General features: G+C 42.9%; 1 protein-coding gene across 3 annotated transcripts in view; it reads right to left on the bottom strand.

Annotated features, from left to right (window-relative positions):
• PREX2 (phosphatidylinositol-3,4,5-trisphosphate dependent Rac exchange factor 2) overlaps positions 1–9002 on the bottom strand; it is a 787616-nt gene extending 778614 nt beyond the window's left edge. For 2 of the 3 annotated variants that reach the window (XR_008702181.1, XR_008702180.1), the window contains exon 1: positions 8626–8766. The gene's annotated coding sequence lies outside the window, so the exon portion shown is untranslated. Of the gene's footprint in view, positions 1–8625 lie in introns of all 3 variants that reach the window. The other variant, XR_008702179.1, reaches the window with a different exon arrangement.
• Between the last annotated feature and the right edge of the window lie 8828 nt (positions 9003–17830).

Genomic DNA, 17830 nt, shown 5'->3' with positions numbered 1-17830 from the left:
GTGGGAAAGATTTAAGGCGGAATGAGAAGGGGACGACAGAGAGTGAGATGGTTGAATGGCATCACCGACTCAATGGAGATGAATTTGGGTAAACTCTGGGAATTGGTGATGGACATGGTAGCCTGGTGTGCTGTGGTCCATGGGGTGGCAAAGAGTCAGACATGACTGAGCAACTGAACTGAACTGTAGCAACATGGATGGACCTAGAGATTATCATACTAAGTGAAGTCAAAAAGAGAAAAACAAATACCATATATCATGAATTATATGTGGAATTTAAAATATGACACAAATGAACTTATCTATAAAACTGAAACAGACTCACAGACATAGAGAACAGAACTGTGGTTGCCAAGGGGGAGGGGGGTGAGGGAGAGACTAAGTGAGAGGTTGAGGTTAGCAGATAAAAGTTTTATATACGGATGAATAAACAACAAGGCCCTACTGTATAGCACAGGGAACTATATTCAATATCCTATAATAAACCATAATGGAAAAATTATATGTGTATAACTAAGTCACTTTGCTGCACAGCCAAAATTAAACACATTGTAAGTCAGGTATACTTCAATAAAATAATTTTTTTAAAAATAGCAGCCAAACTCACGCTACAGAAACAGTGGTGGTGGGGTGGGGGCAGCTACAGTGAAGGTTATGGTTAAACTCAGCAGGCCTGTTCTGCAGCCTGTAGTTGGACATCATCCCCAGATTCTTAGCTGTGAGCCTGTTCTCCCATAAATATTTATACAATAAACTCCTTTCCTGTTTGATCAGCCAGCACCAATTTATGGCGCCATACAAAACATTTTATTAAAACTCTGGTGGGGTTGCATATGAGAAGAATGGCCCAGTTTTCCATAGTTACTCTGCTTTTATATTTAACCCAGGCATTATTTGCTGCATAATATTACTTGGAGATTTTAATCAGTGGCTTTTAGTTCAAAGTTAGATTGTATTTCCACAATGTTAATGAAAATGGCATGAGTATACCATGGAATAAAGTGTCTTCAAAATTCCATATGTAACTACTCTCATAAAGAGAGGGTGCAGTGAGACAAGAAGTATGTTTGGCTTTATATTTAGAAAGAGAGAAGATTCTGACTGGGTCTCTTAGTCATACTCCAGAGGAGTCTTCCTTTAATATTTTTCTGAGCAATAAGCACATATTACGAAGGACCTGAGCTTCATATCATTCATACCAAGCAACAGCCTCTAAATTTTACAAATATGTAAAAACACAGGGTAGGAGATGCAGGCAAATTTTACTGGACCAAGGGGTGGGTATGGTGATGGTGGAGGCTATTAATCTAATCAAAGCTTGCAGAGGTCCTCATCGATTATGGGTAAATGATCATTAGGATTTCACCTTGATCTACTTTTATCATAGTCAAGCTACTGGTCGCCTTGTTTAGCCAAAGGAAATTCTTTTTTTTTTTTTTTTTTTTGTATAGCACACTGTTGACAATGCAAGTCAACTTAGAAGAAAAACATTTCAGTAACTATCTCATCTAAAAAAAGGAGGAAATGATTTAAATACAGGCTTTGCTGAGAAGAAATCTCCCTGTTTGGTATTCCTGGGGATAATAAAGATTTTATTCTTAAAAGCCTAAACTAACAAGACTAAACCACTTACTGGATACATTTACCATTCTGCATGTGTGACAAATAAGCAATCATGCCAGAGCAAATCCATGCCTCAAAGGAGTTGATGTAGTTACCCAAAGGTTTATTGAGCAACTGCTCTGTGTCTCCTGCCCAAATGATTCACGAGCAAAATCAAGAAGGTATAAAGTTATCAACAGTGCCTCCTCTCTTGGCAACCTCTATTTCCTCTAGATATCCAGCTCCCTCTGTTGCCTCCCACTGCTCAAGAAATCCCACCACCACCACCATGAGCCCCAGCTGAAGCACCCACCGATGGCCTGCCTTTCCAGATAGGTCTCTACCTCTAGATCTCTCTCTACTCCTCTTCCTGAAAAGACCAAATCTTTTGTCCCTGAAGGAAGTGCTCTTATCTGTCTTTTGAAAGGTTATTAGTCAGCTCTTGCAACCATAGCAAAATACTGCAGACTGGGTGACTCAAATAGCACCCATTTTTTCACAGATCCAGAGCCTGGATTCTAAGGTCATAGTTCCTGGCCTTTCTTGATGCATGGTAGCTTGGCGGGTTATAGGCCATAGGGTCACAAAGAGTTGGACAAAACTGAAGGAACATAACATGTAAGCACACACGGGGTGGGGGAAAGAGACAGAGGGAGTGAACACTCTGGTATCTCTTTTCATAAGCACACAAATCCTATTTAATCAGGGCCACACCCCTGTGACCTCATTTAACCTTAATTGCTTCCTCAGAGGCTCCATCACCTCTGGGATCCACACTGGGAGTTAGGGCTTCAACATATGAATCTGTAGAGGCTGGAAACACACATATTCAGATAACAGAAGACATACAGTTAACTCAAATAAACCACATGATGAAAGGATTTTAGCCCTCTTTGCACAGAATGCACCTTCTGGCAGGGAATAATCCCTCAATTACCATGGGAAAGAATTTCTAGTGATTCAGTGGGTAACTTTGATGAGAGTCAAAGGAAAGTGTGAAAAAGGCTTGAAACTCAACATTCAAAATGGCAACTGGTCCCATCACTTCAAGGCAAATAGAAGGGGGTAAAGTGGAAGCAGTCACAGATTTTATTTTCTTGAGCTCCAAAATCACTGAGGACAACAACTGCAGCCATGAAATTAAAATATGCTTGTTCCTTGGAAGAAAAGCAATGACTAACCTAGACAGCACATTAAAAAGCAGAGACATCACTTTCCAACAAAGGTCCTTATGTTCAAAGCTATGGTTTTTCCAGGATTCATGTACAGATGTGAGCATTGGACCATAAAGAAGGCTGAACACCAAAGAATTGATGCTTTTGATCTGTGGTGTTGGAGAAGACTCTTGAGAGTCCCTTGGACAGCAAGGAGACAAAACCAGTCAATCTTAAAGGAAATCAATGCTGAATATTCATTGGAAGCACTGATGCTGAATCTCTTATACTTTGGCCACCTGATGTGAAGAGCTAACTCATTGGAAAAGACCCTGATGCTGGGAAAGATTGACAGCAGGAGGAAAAGAGAGTGGAATGGATGAGATAGCTAGTTAGATAGCATCACTGACTCAATGAACATGAGTCTGAGCAAACTCCAGAAGGTAGTGAAGAACAGGGAAGCCTGGCATGCGGCAGTCCATGGGGTCACAAACAGTCGGATATGACTTAGCAACTGAACAACAAAACAGGAGGGAAGTACAGCCTTCACTTATCACATGGCCCCTGTGTCCTCCTGACCCCACTGGGTGCAAGGCTCACTCTCATCCTGGTTTGCAGCTGTCTCACTGTTCCCGCTTCTTTGGTGTGGGTCAAGAATATGCAGTAAACCACTCCACTGACAGCCGGGCACGCAGTCACACACTCCATCCCCAGACCTTCAGGCCACAGGTCATCTGTGGTCCTGAACTTTGCCAAGGCTACAAGTCCACAAATAAGAAGGGGTACATCATGTCCCCTAGTCTGGCAGTACACCATACAGCCATGCCTGGCCCGTATTCCAAATTTTCTAAATCATTTATGCTTGTGCATATACAGCAACAGACAAACTTGCATATTCTTAACTTGTAAGCTTTTCCTTCTACCTTTACCTGCCTTTGGGGGAGTTAAATTATATTACCTTGTAGTAGATACAGATGGTGTTTAGAAATCTTAAAGGTTTCATGGCCTGTACCTCAGAAATAGAGAAAGAGCCAAGATGTGTGTGTAACATTACTTTTTTTTCCCCTGTCCTAGTCTCACATAGAAATCTGACCAAACGCTACATCAGCAGCTACTGCTGCTGCTACTGCTAAGTCGCTTCAGTCGAGTCCGACTCTGTGTGACCCCATAGACGGCAGCCCACCAGGCTCCCCCATCCCTGGGATTCTCCAGGCAAGAACACTGGAGTGGGTTGCCATTTCCTTCTCCAATGCATGAAAGTGAAAAGTGAAAGTGAAGTCGCTGAGTCTTGTCTGACTCTTAGCGATCCCATGGACTGCAGCCCACCAGGCTCCTCCACCCATGGGATTTTCCAGGCAAAAGTACTGGAGTGGCTTGCCATTGCCTTCTCCGAACTTTTTTTCCCTCTATGTACTTCTCTCCCTCACAACAGGGAGACCAAATCAATTTTAATGGATCAATAAACAGAAGAGTAAAAAATAAAATAAAATGCAATAATCTTGATGGTAGAAATTTAAAATGTCAGCTTTAAGGTTACTTTAAAATATTTTAATATGTTCCATTTCCATGAAAAGTGCAAGCAAATCCCACCATTTCCCTCCAAGAAATCAGATCCCTGGAAAAAGTCATGTGTGGAAATGCCTATCTGGGTACTTCAAAACTCCTAAGGTTGTATCAAAGCTATATATCTATATAATTGGGTATGGAAATTGTGGAGGTATTTAATAAAATGTAAATAATTCCGGAGTGTGTCACCTTGTTAAATATTTGGTATATAATTTAACAAAGGTTCTCTGATATTACTGTCTTCTGAGTTTATCAAATTTTCAATTTATTCTCATTTTAGTATGGAATTTTCATTTCACACTCATTAAGGCAATCCAGGGTGGAAGGGAGCTTCAAAAGGGAAGAGAAATATGTATACCTATGGCTAATTCATGAAGAAGGCAATGGCACCCCACTCCAGTACTCTTGCCTGGAAAATCCCATGGACGGAGGAGCCTGGTAGGCTGCAGTCCATGGGGTCGCTAAGAGTCAGACACGACTGAGCGACTTCACTTTCACTTTTCACTTTCATGCATTGGAGAAGGAAATGGCAACCCACTCCAGTGTTCTTGCTTGGAGAATCCCAAGGACAGGGGAGCCTGGTGGGCTGCCGTCTAGGGGTTGCACAGAGTCGGACACAACTGAAGCAACTTAGCAGCATAGCAGCAGCATGGCTAATTCATATTGTTGTATGGCAGAAACCAAACCAATATTCTAAAGCAATTATCCTTCAACTAGAAATACATTTTATAATTTTTAAAAAGGAAATTCATTCACTACAGAGGCAAATAACTGACCTGTAGAGTAGCCATAATGCCTGGCAATGGAGGCAACCATATATAAGTGGTTTATTGAAATGACGTGTCAATACATTATGTTTGAATGTTGTCCTTCATTAATGATGCATAGTTTAGTGTGTTAGGCAGACTGGCAATGGACAGGATACTAGGATACGTTAACGCCACATTTCTAGCCAGTCTTATACATACATCTGCAGTGCATTGATACCAATCATTAGTTTTCAAACAATACCTGGAATCAACAGAATCAGCAATGCCTGGGAACATTAAAAATGCAAATTTTCAGGACCTCACCCAGACCTACTGAATCAGAAACTTGGACTCAATTGTTTTAACAAGCTCTGCCTGGAAAAATCCCATGGACAGAGGAGCCCGGTAGGCTGCAGTCCATGGGGTCACTGAGTCAGACACGACTGAACGACTTCACTTTCACTTTTCACTTTCATGCACTGGAGAAGGAAATGGCAACCCACTCCAGTGTTCTTGCTTGGACAATCCCAAGGACAGGGGAGCCTGGTGGGCTGCCGTCTATGGGGTCGCACAGAGTCGGACATGACTGAAGTGACTTAGCAGCAGCAGCAGCAGGTGATTTTAATGCAAGCTATGGTTTGATAACCCCAGGCTCATTATTTGTGCCTGATTTTCAATGAACACAAAAACAAACCCCAAACCCTGCCCTTTCTGCACACCCCAATCATAGTTGCCAGATTTAGCAAATAAAAATAAGAGGACACCAGTTACATTTCAAATAAAAACGTAAAATTTTAGTATAATTATGTTCTTGCAGTTATGTCCCATATACATACATATATATATACACACACACACACACACACACCACTTATACAGGGGGATATATAGTATCTCTGTGCATACTTATACTAAAAAATTATTTGTTGCTTATCTGATATTCAAATTGAACTTTTCATCCTGTGTTCTGAGGTTTTCTGGCCTCCACACCCAAGGATGTTCTGATCTGGCCAGCCCTCGGCATTCTCCACAGGGTTACATCATCCAATCCCGTTTTAGAGTTTATCACCTTACCAGCCTCTCACCACCCCAGGGGTCACATGATGGTTGCTCTCAGAGTGACCTTCCCTCGCCTGTCAGATTATGCACACTAATTGGTACAGAAAGTGAAGAGGAACTAAAAAGCCTGTTGATGAAAGTGAAAGAGGAGAGTGAAAAAGTTGGCTTAAAGCTCAACATTCAGAAAACGAAGATCATGGCATCCAGTCCCATCACTTCATGGGAAATAGATGGGGAAACAGTGGAAACAGTGTCAGACTTTATTTTTCTGGGCTCCAAAATCACTACAGATGGTGACTGCAGCCATGAAATTAAAAGACGCTTACTTCTTGGAAGGAAAGTTATGACCAACCTAGATAGCGTATTCAAAAGCAGAGACATTACTTTGCCAACAAAGGTTCGTCTAGTCAAGGCTATGGTTTTTCCTGTGGTCATGTATGGATGTGAGAGTTGGACTGTGAAGAAGGCTGAGCGCCGAAGAATGGATGCTTTTGAACTGTGGTGTTGGAGAAGACTCTTGAGAGTCCCTTGGACTGCAAGGAGATCCAACCAGTCCATTCTGAAGGAGATCAGCCCTGGGATTTCTTTGGAAGGAATGATGCTAAAGCTGAAACTCCAGTACTTTGGTCACCTCATGTGAAGAGTTGACTCATTGGAAAAGACTTTGATGCTGGGAGGGATTGAGAGCAAGAGGAGAAGGGGACGACAGAGGGTGAGATGGCTGGATGGCATCACTGACTCGATGGACGTGAGTTTGAGTGAACTCCGGGAGTTGGTGATGGACAGGGAGGCCTGGCGTGCTGCGATTCATGGGGTCGCAAAGAGTAGGACAGGACTGAGCGACTGATCTGATCTGATCTAACATGGTCAAACAGAACAGTCACCTACGTTTATACTTGTGGCCACTCAAGGTAGAAATATTGGGTGTCAGCTGAAGACAAGAGCTAAAGAAACATACACCAAATTTCACCTAGCTAACTTTAATTAATGAAAAACTTTTTTTCTGTTTAAAGAGCTTTACATTTCATGCATGATTCTGGATTACTAATAAGGAATAATTAACTGTGGATGAAAAATGTTTGTGTATCTCTTAGCAGAGCTGTATGCTGACGGTGGGTTCTTTCCTACAACTGTTCTATTTAAGTCAGACAACCAAAACCCAGCAACTGTGAAACATAAATCCTTCCCAAATTGGTTTTATAGTCATTTTTCATTTTTGAATTGTCACCCTGTTTCCTTTTTGAATTTACATAAAATAGATTTTAAATACACAGTTCAATATGTTTTGACAGACACGCATCTTCACCCCATTAACATACAGAACATTTTATTTTCTTCTCTCTAGAAAAGATCCTCAGGCCCCTTTCCAGTCAACTACCACACACCCCCCAGAGGCAACCACTGCTCGGATTTTTATCACCCTACATTAGTTTTGTGTGTTCTAGAACTTCATATAAACAGAACTGTTTTCCCTTTCACATATTCAAAACATTTGGCTCTGTGGCAGGGGACTTTTAATGTGTTTTTATTTCTCTCCTCTGAAATTCTCTGAAAAGATCTAAAGTTAGGATCTCAGGCCTCACTCGCAAGAGGCAGGATGGGTGCTGGATATTTTTCTGGTCTGAAAGGAACAGAAATAGGCCAGGGTTCCCTAATGGCCTCCTGAGACAGGTCCCCAAGGCAAGAAGCCCTTGGGTCAGGGAACCCAGGAAGTGGGGCGGGGGAGGAATGGCAACTGGAGGAGCTTGGCGGGCTACAGTCCAGGGGGTCACAAAAGAATCTGACACGACCGACCGAGCGACTAAACAACAAAGAGAACGTCTAGGAGCAGTGCTGGATGGGGAGCTCCTCCAGCGCCCCCGTGGGCTGCGTGAGGTACTGCACCATCGCCTTTAGGTCAGCTCCCATCACTAGGCTTCTAGGCCTACAGCGGTTGCCCGTGTACTCCATGGTATCTGTAATGAAAATCAGACTCTGCAGCATGGGAAAGTGTTCCTATGTCTGTACTTTGGGGACAGACTAGACCAGACCAGACTCCCTACAGCAACAGCAGAGGAATGTAGCTGCCCCAGCTCCAGCTAATATATGTTAAACATATGAGTTACTTAATATTTTTAGTGCTTTTCAAAGTACCCACTGGAGTAGTCTCTAATTATTATTTTAAAAGTCTACTACCCAGACAGAACATAAAATTTTAAATACCAGAAGTATGTAATCTAATATTATCCTCTATTTCACTTTTGTTCACATCCCCAGGGGGAATCCAGGGATGAAAAAATATATAAATCCAAACAGACACGTTGCTGGAATGGTTAATTTAAATTGGTATATACAAATGTTATATATGAGACAAATTTAGAAAAATACGAAGAATAAAATTGTTTTAAAGACACCCCCCCAAGACATTGACGCTCATCACAAATAATCAACAGCCCTTCCGCCCCCCAACCTGGAGTTGTTCTCAGACTTCTAGAATCTCCCAAAGGCAGACTTACCTATGGCTCCTTCCATGAAGACTCCAAAGCTGTTCTTGCTCACTGGATGGTAGAATCTATCTCTGTCAGGTTCCCAAGACCATCACCTCCCCTAGGTCAGAGGAGAGGCCTTGTAGGACCATCACACAAGACAAAAAGCCTTCCTCCTTCTTTGCTGTCAGAGGCTGAGTCCTCCTGGAGAGCGTTCTGGCAGAGTTTGTAGAGCAAGATGCTTGTCAAGGATCAACAGCTGTGAAAGGAAGGGGCACAAGCTGACTTAGAGGAAGTAGGAGAACAACCAGGCAAGCCCAACAAACATGGCTGAAAACTCTGGGCTGAGAACTCCTTGACCCCTGACCCCTGCCTCTGACCCCTGCCCTGTCTCTAGATCCCTCTCTCTCCCATCACCCCATGCAGGCAGCTCCAGGAAGGGTGGAATCTCGGGCCAATCAGCTCAGGAAATGAGGCACACCTGAGGAGCTGACTCTAGAAACCCCATACCTGTAAGCAATTATGCCCAACCCTCCCCTCCCTGCTCCCCTGGCAACCACTCATCTACTTTCTGTCTCTATGAATTGGCCTATTTCGGACATTTCGGGTAGATGGAATCATATAGTAAGTGGTCACTCATTTCTGGGTGTGTAATTTCAAGGCACATGTCCAGCACTGGTTCTCAGATTTCCCCAGGAGGGTGAAGCTTGCTGCCCACAGTGGTGTGGTGATGGTGGTTTATTTGCTAAGTCATGTCTGACTCTTGTGACCCCTGCAGACTGTAGCCCACCAGGCTCCTCTCTCCATTAGATTCCCAGGCAAGGATACTGGACTGGATTGCCATTTCCTCCTCTGTGGGAATCTTCCAGACCCAGGGATTGAACCTGATCCTGCGACTCCTGCATTATAGGCAGATTCTTTACTGCTGAGCCACCAGGGAGGCCCCACCCACAGTGGTGATGGGTAGTTAATTGGCTGCTTTACTTTTCTGATCTCATTCTCCTACTTCCCACCCCCACCCTGCCCCCATGTTTCCTAGAATCATGTCTCAAAGAAAGGTCTTGGCTCAAATCCTTGCTTTAGGATCTGCTTCTGGGAGAACCTAAACTGAACACTGCATATATCCAGTTAAGTAATCCATTTATCAGATATATACACTGAACATTTCCTCTATGCTTATTACATTGCTTGGTAACTTTATGTTTTGTTAGTTATATCTCAATAAAAACAAATTGCAATAAATAAATGATGGAGCTGGGATATTTATATTTATATTAATACATTTCTGCTGCTGCTGCTAAGTTGCTTCAGTCGTATCCGACTCTGTGCGACCCCATAGACGGCAGCCCACCAGGCTCCCCTGTCCCTGGGATTCTCCAGGCAAGAACACTGGAGTGGGTTGCCATTTCCTTCTCCAAAGCATGAAAGTGAAAAGTGAAAGTGAAGTCACTCAGTCGTGTCCGACTCTTAGCGACCCCATGGACTGCAGCCTACCAGGCTCCTCCACCCATGGGATTAGCTCCATTCAATAATCAGGGCTACTGGGGAATGGGATGTTTATTTCCACAGCTCATTCAAGCTCAGGCAGAACAGACTCTGAGATCAGGGCTGTGTGTATGTGGTTAGTCATCAGTCGTGTCTGACTCTTACGACACCATGGACTGTCGCCCACCAAGCTCCTCTTTCTGAGATTCTCCAGGCAAGGATACTGAAGTGGATAACCATTCCCTTCTCCAGTGGTGCCCTCTGGCAAAGAGATGTAGGTACCAGCCAGCACTTGTAGTCTGGAGGCAGGATGCACTGAAATGGCAGGGATGAGGGGCTGCAGGTGGGGCACAGATAGGACCTGCTGCATTTGGTACCTGAGAGATGGACCTCACATACCTGCCCAGCATATTCACAGATGAGCCATTCTGTGAAGAAGGAGGGTTCACTTAGAAGCTTCCAAATCTAAGAACTTATCTTTATAAATGTATTCCTAAACAGATCAGTACATGGATGATGTGTTTGGGGAGCCCCTTTATCTCAGTTGTAACCCCAAATCAAGAAAAGCTGAGGAAGGAGACAAGCACAAAGCTTTCAGGCCAAAGTGGGATTTTAGGTAGAATAAGGACCCCAACATCCCCAATTATGTCTACATCCTAATCCTCAGAATCTGCAAATGTTCCATTTTAAGGTAAAAGGGACTTTACAGGTGTGGTTAGATTAAGGATCTTGAAATGGGGAAATTATCCTGAAGTACCCAAGTGGGCTCAATAGAGTCGCACTTGTTTTTAGGGTTAGCGTTTTATTTTTTAAATATTTATTTCTTTATTTGGCTGCATCAGGTGTTAGTTGTGGCACGCAGGATCTTTAGTTGTGGCATGAGAGTTCTTTAACGGGCTTTCCAGGTGGCGCTGGTGGTAAAGAACTTGCCTGCCAATGAAAGAGACATAAGAGACGTGCATTCAATCCCTGCATTGCAAAGATCCCCTGGAGGAGGAAATGGCAACCCACTCCAGTATTCTTGCCTGCGAAATCCCTTGGACAGAGAAGCCTGGTAGGCTACAGGCCATGGCATCCCAAAGAGTTGGACACAACTGGAGTGACTTAGCACACACACATGAGGGTTCCTGAGTTGTGGATTCAAGATCTTTAGTTGCAGCCTGTGGACTCTTAGTTGCAGTACATGGGATCTAATTCCCCAACCAAGGATCTAACCCCAGGACTCCTGCATTGGGAACAGAGTCTTAGCCACTGGACTGCCAAGGAAGTCCCAATCTCGCAATTTTTATGAGAGGGACAAAGGAAAATTAGAGTCAGAGAAGGAGATTGTGAACACAAAAGCAGAGATCAGGGTGATGTACTTTGAAGATGGAGCAAGGGGCCATCAGTCAAGGAGTATGAACGCCACTAGAAGGAGAAAAAGGCAACAACACAATCCTTCCTCAGAGGTTCCAGAAGGAACCAGTCCTGCCAATATCTTGACTTTAGTCCATTAAAAATGACTGCAGACTGCTGACCTCCACAGCTGTAACAGGGTAAATGCACTTTGTTTTCAGCCACTAAATTTGTGGTAGTTTATGGCAGTGGTAGGGAGAAGGCAACAGCACCCCACTCCAGTACTCTTGCCTGGAAAATCCCTGGTAGGCTGCAGTCCATGGGGTCACTGTGAGTCGGATACGACTGAGCAGCTTTACTTTCACTTTTCACTTTCATGCATTGAAGAAGGACATGGCAACCCACTCCAGTGTTCTTGCCTGGAGAATCCCAGGGACGGGGGAACCTGGTGGGCTGCCATCTATGGGGTCACACAGAGTTGGACACAACTGAAGCGACTTAGCAGTAGCAGCAGCAGCATGGCAGTGGTGCCATGTACTCAGTCATGTCTGGCTCTTTGCAACCTCGTGGATGGTAGCCTGCCAGGATCCTCTGTCCATGGGATTTCCCAGTCAAGAATACTAGAGAGGGTTGCCGTTCCCCGGAAAAGAGAATCTTCCCAACCCAGGGATCAAACCAAGCCTCTAGCATCTCCTACACTGGCGGGCAGATTCTTTACCATGGCATCACCTGTGGTAGTAGTAATGGAAACTAATACAGGGACCATTGGAGAGTACTTTCCCAGAATGGGTTTGAAAAATAATTGCCATCCTTTCTTTTCCAGAATACATTGCAATATTTGGAAGAGTCTTTTTTTTAATTAATTTATATTGAAGTTTCTTTGCAGAGTTGTCTTAGTTTCTATTGTACAGCAAAATGAATTGGCCACACTTATACACATTTCTGCTCTCTTCTGGACATCCTTCACATTCAGCTCACCACAATGCACTAAGTAGAGTTCCCTGTGCTATACAGTATGTTTTTATTATCTATTTTATACAAACTATCAATAGCATATATATGTCAATCCTGATCTCCTAATATCTCCCAACCACCCTTTCGCCCTGTTATCCATACATTTGTTCTCTAAGTCTGTGCCTCTATTTCTGCTTTGCAAATAGGATTACCTATACCATTTTTCTAGATTCCACATTTATGACTTAATATATGGTATTTGTTTTTCTGACTTATTTTACTCTGTATGACACTCTAGGTCCATCCATGTCTCTACAAATGACCCAGTTTTGTTCCTTGTTAAGGAGGAGCTCACCCTTATGACAGAAAGTGAAGAACTAAAGAGCCTCTTGATGAAAGTGAAAGAGGAGAGTGAAAAAGCTGGCTTAAAACTCAACATTGAAAAACAAAGATCATGGCATCCGGTCCCATCACTTCATGGCAAATAGGTGGGGAAATAATGGAAACAGTGGCAGACTTTATTTTCTTGAGCTCGAAAATCACTGCAGATGGTGACTGCAGCCATGAAATTAAAAGATGCTTGCTCCTTGGAAAAAAAGCTATGACCAACCTAGAGAGCATAATAAAAAGCAGAGACATTGCTTTGCTGACAAAAGTCTGTCTAATCAAAGCTATGGTTTTCCAGTAGTCATGTATGGATGTGAGAGTTGGACCATAGTGAAAGCTGAGCACCAAAGAATTGATGTTCTTGAACTGTGGTGTTGGAGAAGACTCTTGAGAGTCCCTTGGACAGCAAGGAGATCAAACCAGTCCATCCTAAAGGAAATCAGTCCTGAATATTCATTGGAAGGACTGATGCTGAAGCTGAAGCTCCGATACTTTGGCCACCCTTTGCAAAGAGCCAACTCATTGGAAAAGACCTTGATGCTGGGAAAGATTGAAGGGAGGAGGAGAAGGGAACAACAGAGGATGAGTATATATATACTGAACTGAGTGTGTGTGTATATATATGTATATGTATATATATATATATATATATATATATATATAATGGAATATTCAGTTCAGTCACTCAGTTGTGTCCAATTCTTTGCGACCCCATAGACTGCAGCGAGCCAGGTTTCCCTGTCTATCACCAACTCTCAGAACTTACTCAAACTCATGTCCATCAAGTTGGTGATGCCATCCAACCATGTACTACATTTTCTTTATCCATTCCTCTGCTGATGGACATTTATGTTGCTTAATGTACTGGCTATTGTAAATAGTGCTTCTGTGAACACTGGGTTGCATGTATCTTAAATTATGGTTTTCTTGGGGTATATGCTCAATGTCACTAGCTATTAGAGAAATACAAATCATAACTGAAATGAGTTATCACCTCACACCAGTAAGAATGGCCATCATCAAAAAATCTGTAAACAATAAATGCTAGGCAGGGTGGGGAAAAGGGAACCCTATGTGCTTCCCTGGTGGTTCAGTGGTAAGGAATCTGCCTGCCGATGCTGGAGACGTGGGTTCAATCCTTGGGTCGGGACGGTCACCTGGAGAAGGAAATGGCAACCCACTTCAGTATTCTTGCCTGAAAAATTCCATGGACAGAGGAGCTTGGTGGGCACTATAGTACATGGGGTCACAAAGAGTCAGACACAATTTAATGACCAAACAACATCATGTACTATTGGTGGGAGTGGAAATTGATACAGCCGCTATGGAAAACTACTGAGGTTCCTTTAAAAACTAAAAATAGAACTACTGTATGATTCAGTAATCCCCCTACTGAAAGGATCTTAAAAATTAAATATAAAGAAAATAAGATTTTTGTACCTGGGTGTACTTAATCTATTTTTTAATCTCCTCAAATACCATACTTTTACTTTCTTTGTATGATTCCTTTTTAAAATAAATATGATTTGAAAGTATTTGTGTGTGTGCTTTTTAAAAAATTTTATAAATTGAAGGTTGAAATTTATCTTTTAGGCTTTGGATTTACAAATTATGTCATGCCAAGTAAATATTCTTCTTGTAATGTTAACATATGAAAAAATAATGGATGAATTCCATGAAAATAACATGTTTACAACTCTAAAAATAGTGTTAAATTCAGTAAATTAAACAGAAATATCCCTACTACATATCATCAAATATCTGAGCAAATTCAATGTGAGTTGAAGGAAGAGGGCTGCCAGGCATAAAGAGGAGAGTGTGAGGTTCCTAAAGATGAGAATGGGACACAGGGTGGGATAAGGTCTTAGAAAAATATAAGAAGAAAAAAAGGAAGGGGGTTTACAGACATAAAAGAAATAAAGTGTTCCAGGGACATCTGGTAAAAGGCCCATGTAACTTATCTCTGACTCCAGTCCATTCCCCACCTTGTCACCAGGTAACATATAATAAAGTTCACTCCAGTCATTCCCCTGCTTAAAATGCTCTAATTAAAAAGTGTTAGGTTAAAATAAAACAGAAGAGCCACAGTCCGTAATCTCAATGGTCTGCAAAGCCCTGGAGGATTGAAAGCCTTATCACCAGCAGCCCAATCAGACAAGACTCTGCATTATTCCTAAGACATCCCATTGTCTCTCATGCCTCAGGGCCTTTGTGAATACTCTTCCCTCGTCCTGTTTGTCCTCATCAATTATCATTTCAATCCATCCTAACTACCATCTCAGTGAATTTTCTGCTAGAAGAGTTAATCCATCTTGGGTGCCGAGCATCCATCCGTTGCATTCTTGCCAGGGATGCCAAGAACACAAAAACTCTGACTGCTCTTTACCCTGGTTAAGTTCTCAGCTTTGTGCTTACAGAGAGCCGTCTTGAGGGCTGATGCAGCATCTTGCTTGCTGCTCACTATAAAAAAGATAAATTCCTTAAGCTCAGGGTTCCTCTCCTATAACACAACACTTGGCATGTGCAAACATCCATCCGTCTAGCCCCACCTGCATGCCCCATGGGATTTGGGAGGCAAGGGGTCTGATGTCAATGTCATGCTAGTGCTGGTCACTGTGCTGTGATTAATAGTCATTTGTCTCTGTCCTAGAAATCGTGTATCTTCTCCCAGTATCTATGAAACATTACCAGTCTAGCCTGTTAACTTCCAAGTAGGGTTGTTTAGTTGCTAAGTCATGTCCAACTCTTTTGCAATCCCATGGACTGTAGCCCACCAGGCTCCTCTGTCCATGGGATTCCTGGGCAAGAATACTGGAGTGGGTTGCCATTTCCTTTCCCAGGAGATCTTCCAGACCCTGGGATCAAACCCAAGTCTCCTGCATTGGCAGGCAGATTCTTTACTACTGAGCCACCAGGGAAGCCCCTCCAAGTAGGGCAAAATCCCATATTTTTCACAGACCTTGATAGTTTCCCTTCTCTCCAGACAAGGTCTGTGGCCTCTTCTATCTGTGATCCCACAATATTTGCACAAATAAAATATTATTACAGGAGGGCATGGTTTATGGCACATGGGAAATGTTAAAATAAAATGTGTCAAATAAATATTTTCAGTTTAGTAAAGGTCTGTGCTCTGAGAACTGCTTCACTGTCCCCGAAAACTGGGCCTATTTAAATAGAATAGACAAAGGGAGACTGTTCTTTCATTGCCTAAGGCCAAAGTGAAAGTCACTCAGTCGTGTCTGACTCTTTGTGACCCCCATGGACTATACAGACCATGGAATTCTCCAGGCCAGGATACTGGAGTGGGTAGACATTCCCTTCTCCAGGGAATCTTCCCAACCCAGGAATCAAACCCAGGTCTCCCACATTGCAGGTGGATTCTTTACCAGCTGAGCCACAAGGCAAGTGTTCCTGAAATGAATGGTGCTCTGAAGACCTTGGAGAATCAAAGAGTGACAGTGTTAGGCTCCTTCCATCTTGCTTCAGGTTTCCCCAGTGGCTCAGATGGTAAAGAATCTGCCTGCAATGCAGGAGATGCAGGTTTGATCCCTGCATCAGGAAGATCTCCTGGAGAAGGAAATGGCAATCCACTCCAGTATTCTTGCCTGGGAAATTTCACGGACAAAGGAGCTGGCTGGCAGCGGTCCATGGGTTGCAAAGAGTGGGACATGACTAAGTAACCAACACAAACATACAACCTTGCGCATGTCAATTACATCTGGCCAGCATGATCCTGTTAACAGTTCCGAGGCTTAAAAAAATCCATTTGAAAGCATAGTTTTTCTAGTCCATAGTATATGTTTTCTGTCCTTAAGAATTGAAGGTTGAGTCTACATTTCAACATTTTGAATGATTTTTTTTTCTGAATGTTGTAAGCTGGGGGGAATAAAAACTCTCATTAATTATTGAATTTTTTCCCAGTGATTCTATCATGTTTTTGCAGCCAGAAGGCATGGCAGTGTATTAATAAGCTGAAAAAAATAAATGCATTAATAGACTCTTACTTGGTTATGAGATCATGAAGAGAAACTGAAAAAAATGCAAAGTAACAAACAGAAGCAGCTGTTAGAAAGCCCCAGTAGTGGGGATATCATGAAATAATAAGTATCTCTAGCCAAAGGCAACAGGTTGGTGTGCCAGGTGGAAGCCAGAGTCACCTCACTAATGGATGGTACAAGAAACACTTCCTCCTGCCCAAGAGGTAGGGAAAGAAGGAATAATGTATTCTATTCGCTTCAAAACTAGTTGAACGCTTGTATTTAAATTAACTAAAGTCAAAGACTCTCATGTTTGAAATCAGATTTATGTTGATAAAATATGCAACTGATTTTTGAGATAGCATATGCACAAGGCTAGGGGCTTTCCTGGTGGCTCAGATGGTGAAGAATCTGCCTGCAATGCAGGAGACTTGGGTTTGATCCCTGGGTCGGGAAGATCCCCTGGAGAAGGAAATGGCTACCCATTCCAGTATTCTTGCCTGGAGAATTCCGGGGACAGAGGAGCCTGGCGGGCTATAGTCCATGGGGTCACAAAGAGTCGGACACCACTGAGTGACTAACACGCACATGTACAGGGCTGAGTTCCTGCTGGAAATGAACCTTTTGTTAAATGCAGGAGGTAGATTCCCTCCCTCAGTCCCTGATGGCATGGTGACCCATGAGGTCACCCCAAGGTTACAGCGCTATGTGTCTGTGTTCCAAGCAGCACCGTTCACCTCACACTCTGGCTCCAGAGCTCGATTTAGGTGGAAAGTTGAATAAGAAAAGGATGTTTAGCCAAAACATTCCAAAATTTGGAATGGCTTGAGAGAACATTGCACATTTTATTCAATCTTAATCCGCCTTCCTTATTTTTTCCGACATTTGAAAGAAGGAAACAGGAACCATGAAAATACCATTAATCAAAGCAACATAAAAAGAGAGGAAAGATGAGTCTTCTAATAATTGGAGGAGAGGATATCTTCATAATTTTGGCACCTATGCTGTACTCCCCTTACTAAGGCTCACACCAGAAGCTGTATCCTGGGGCTCTGGGAGGTGGGTGGGTAACTCCCATGAGCTCTGTTCAGGATTTC

This window comes from Bubalus kerabau, chromosome 14, assembly GCF_029407905.1.
Source record: "Bubalus kerabau isolate K-KA32 ecotype Philippines breed swamp buffalo chromosome 14, PCC_UOA_SB_1v2, whole genome shotgun sequence".
NCBI classification, from domain to species: Eukaryota; Metazoa; Chordata; class Mammalia; order Artiodactyla; family Bovidae; genus Bubalus; species Bubalus kerabau.
The sequence above is the reverse complement of the archived record's forward strand: the minus strand, read 5'-3'. Positions and strand labels throughout refer to the sequence as shown.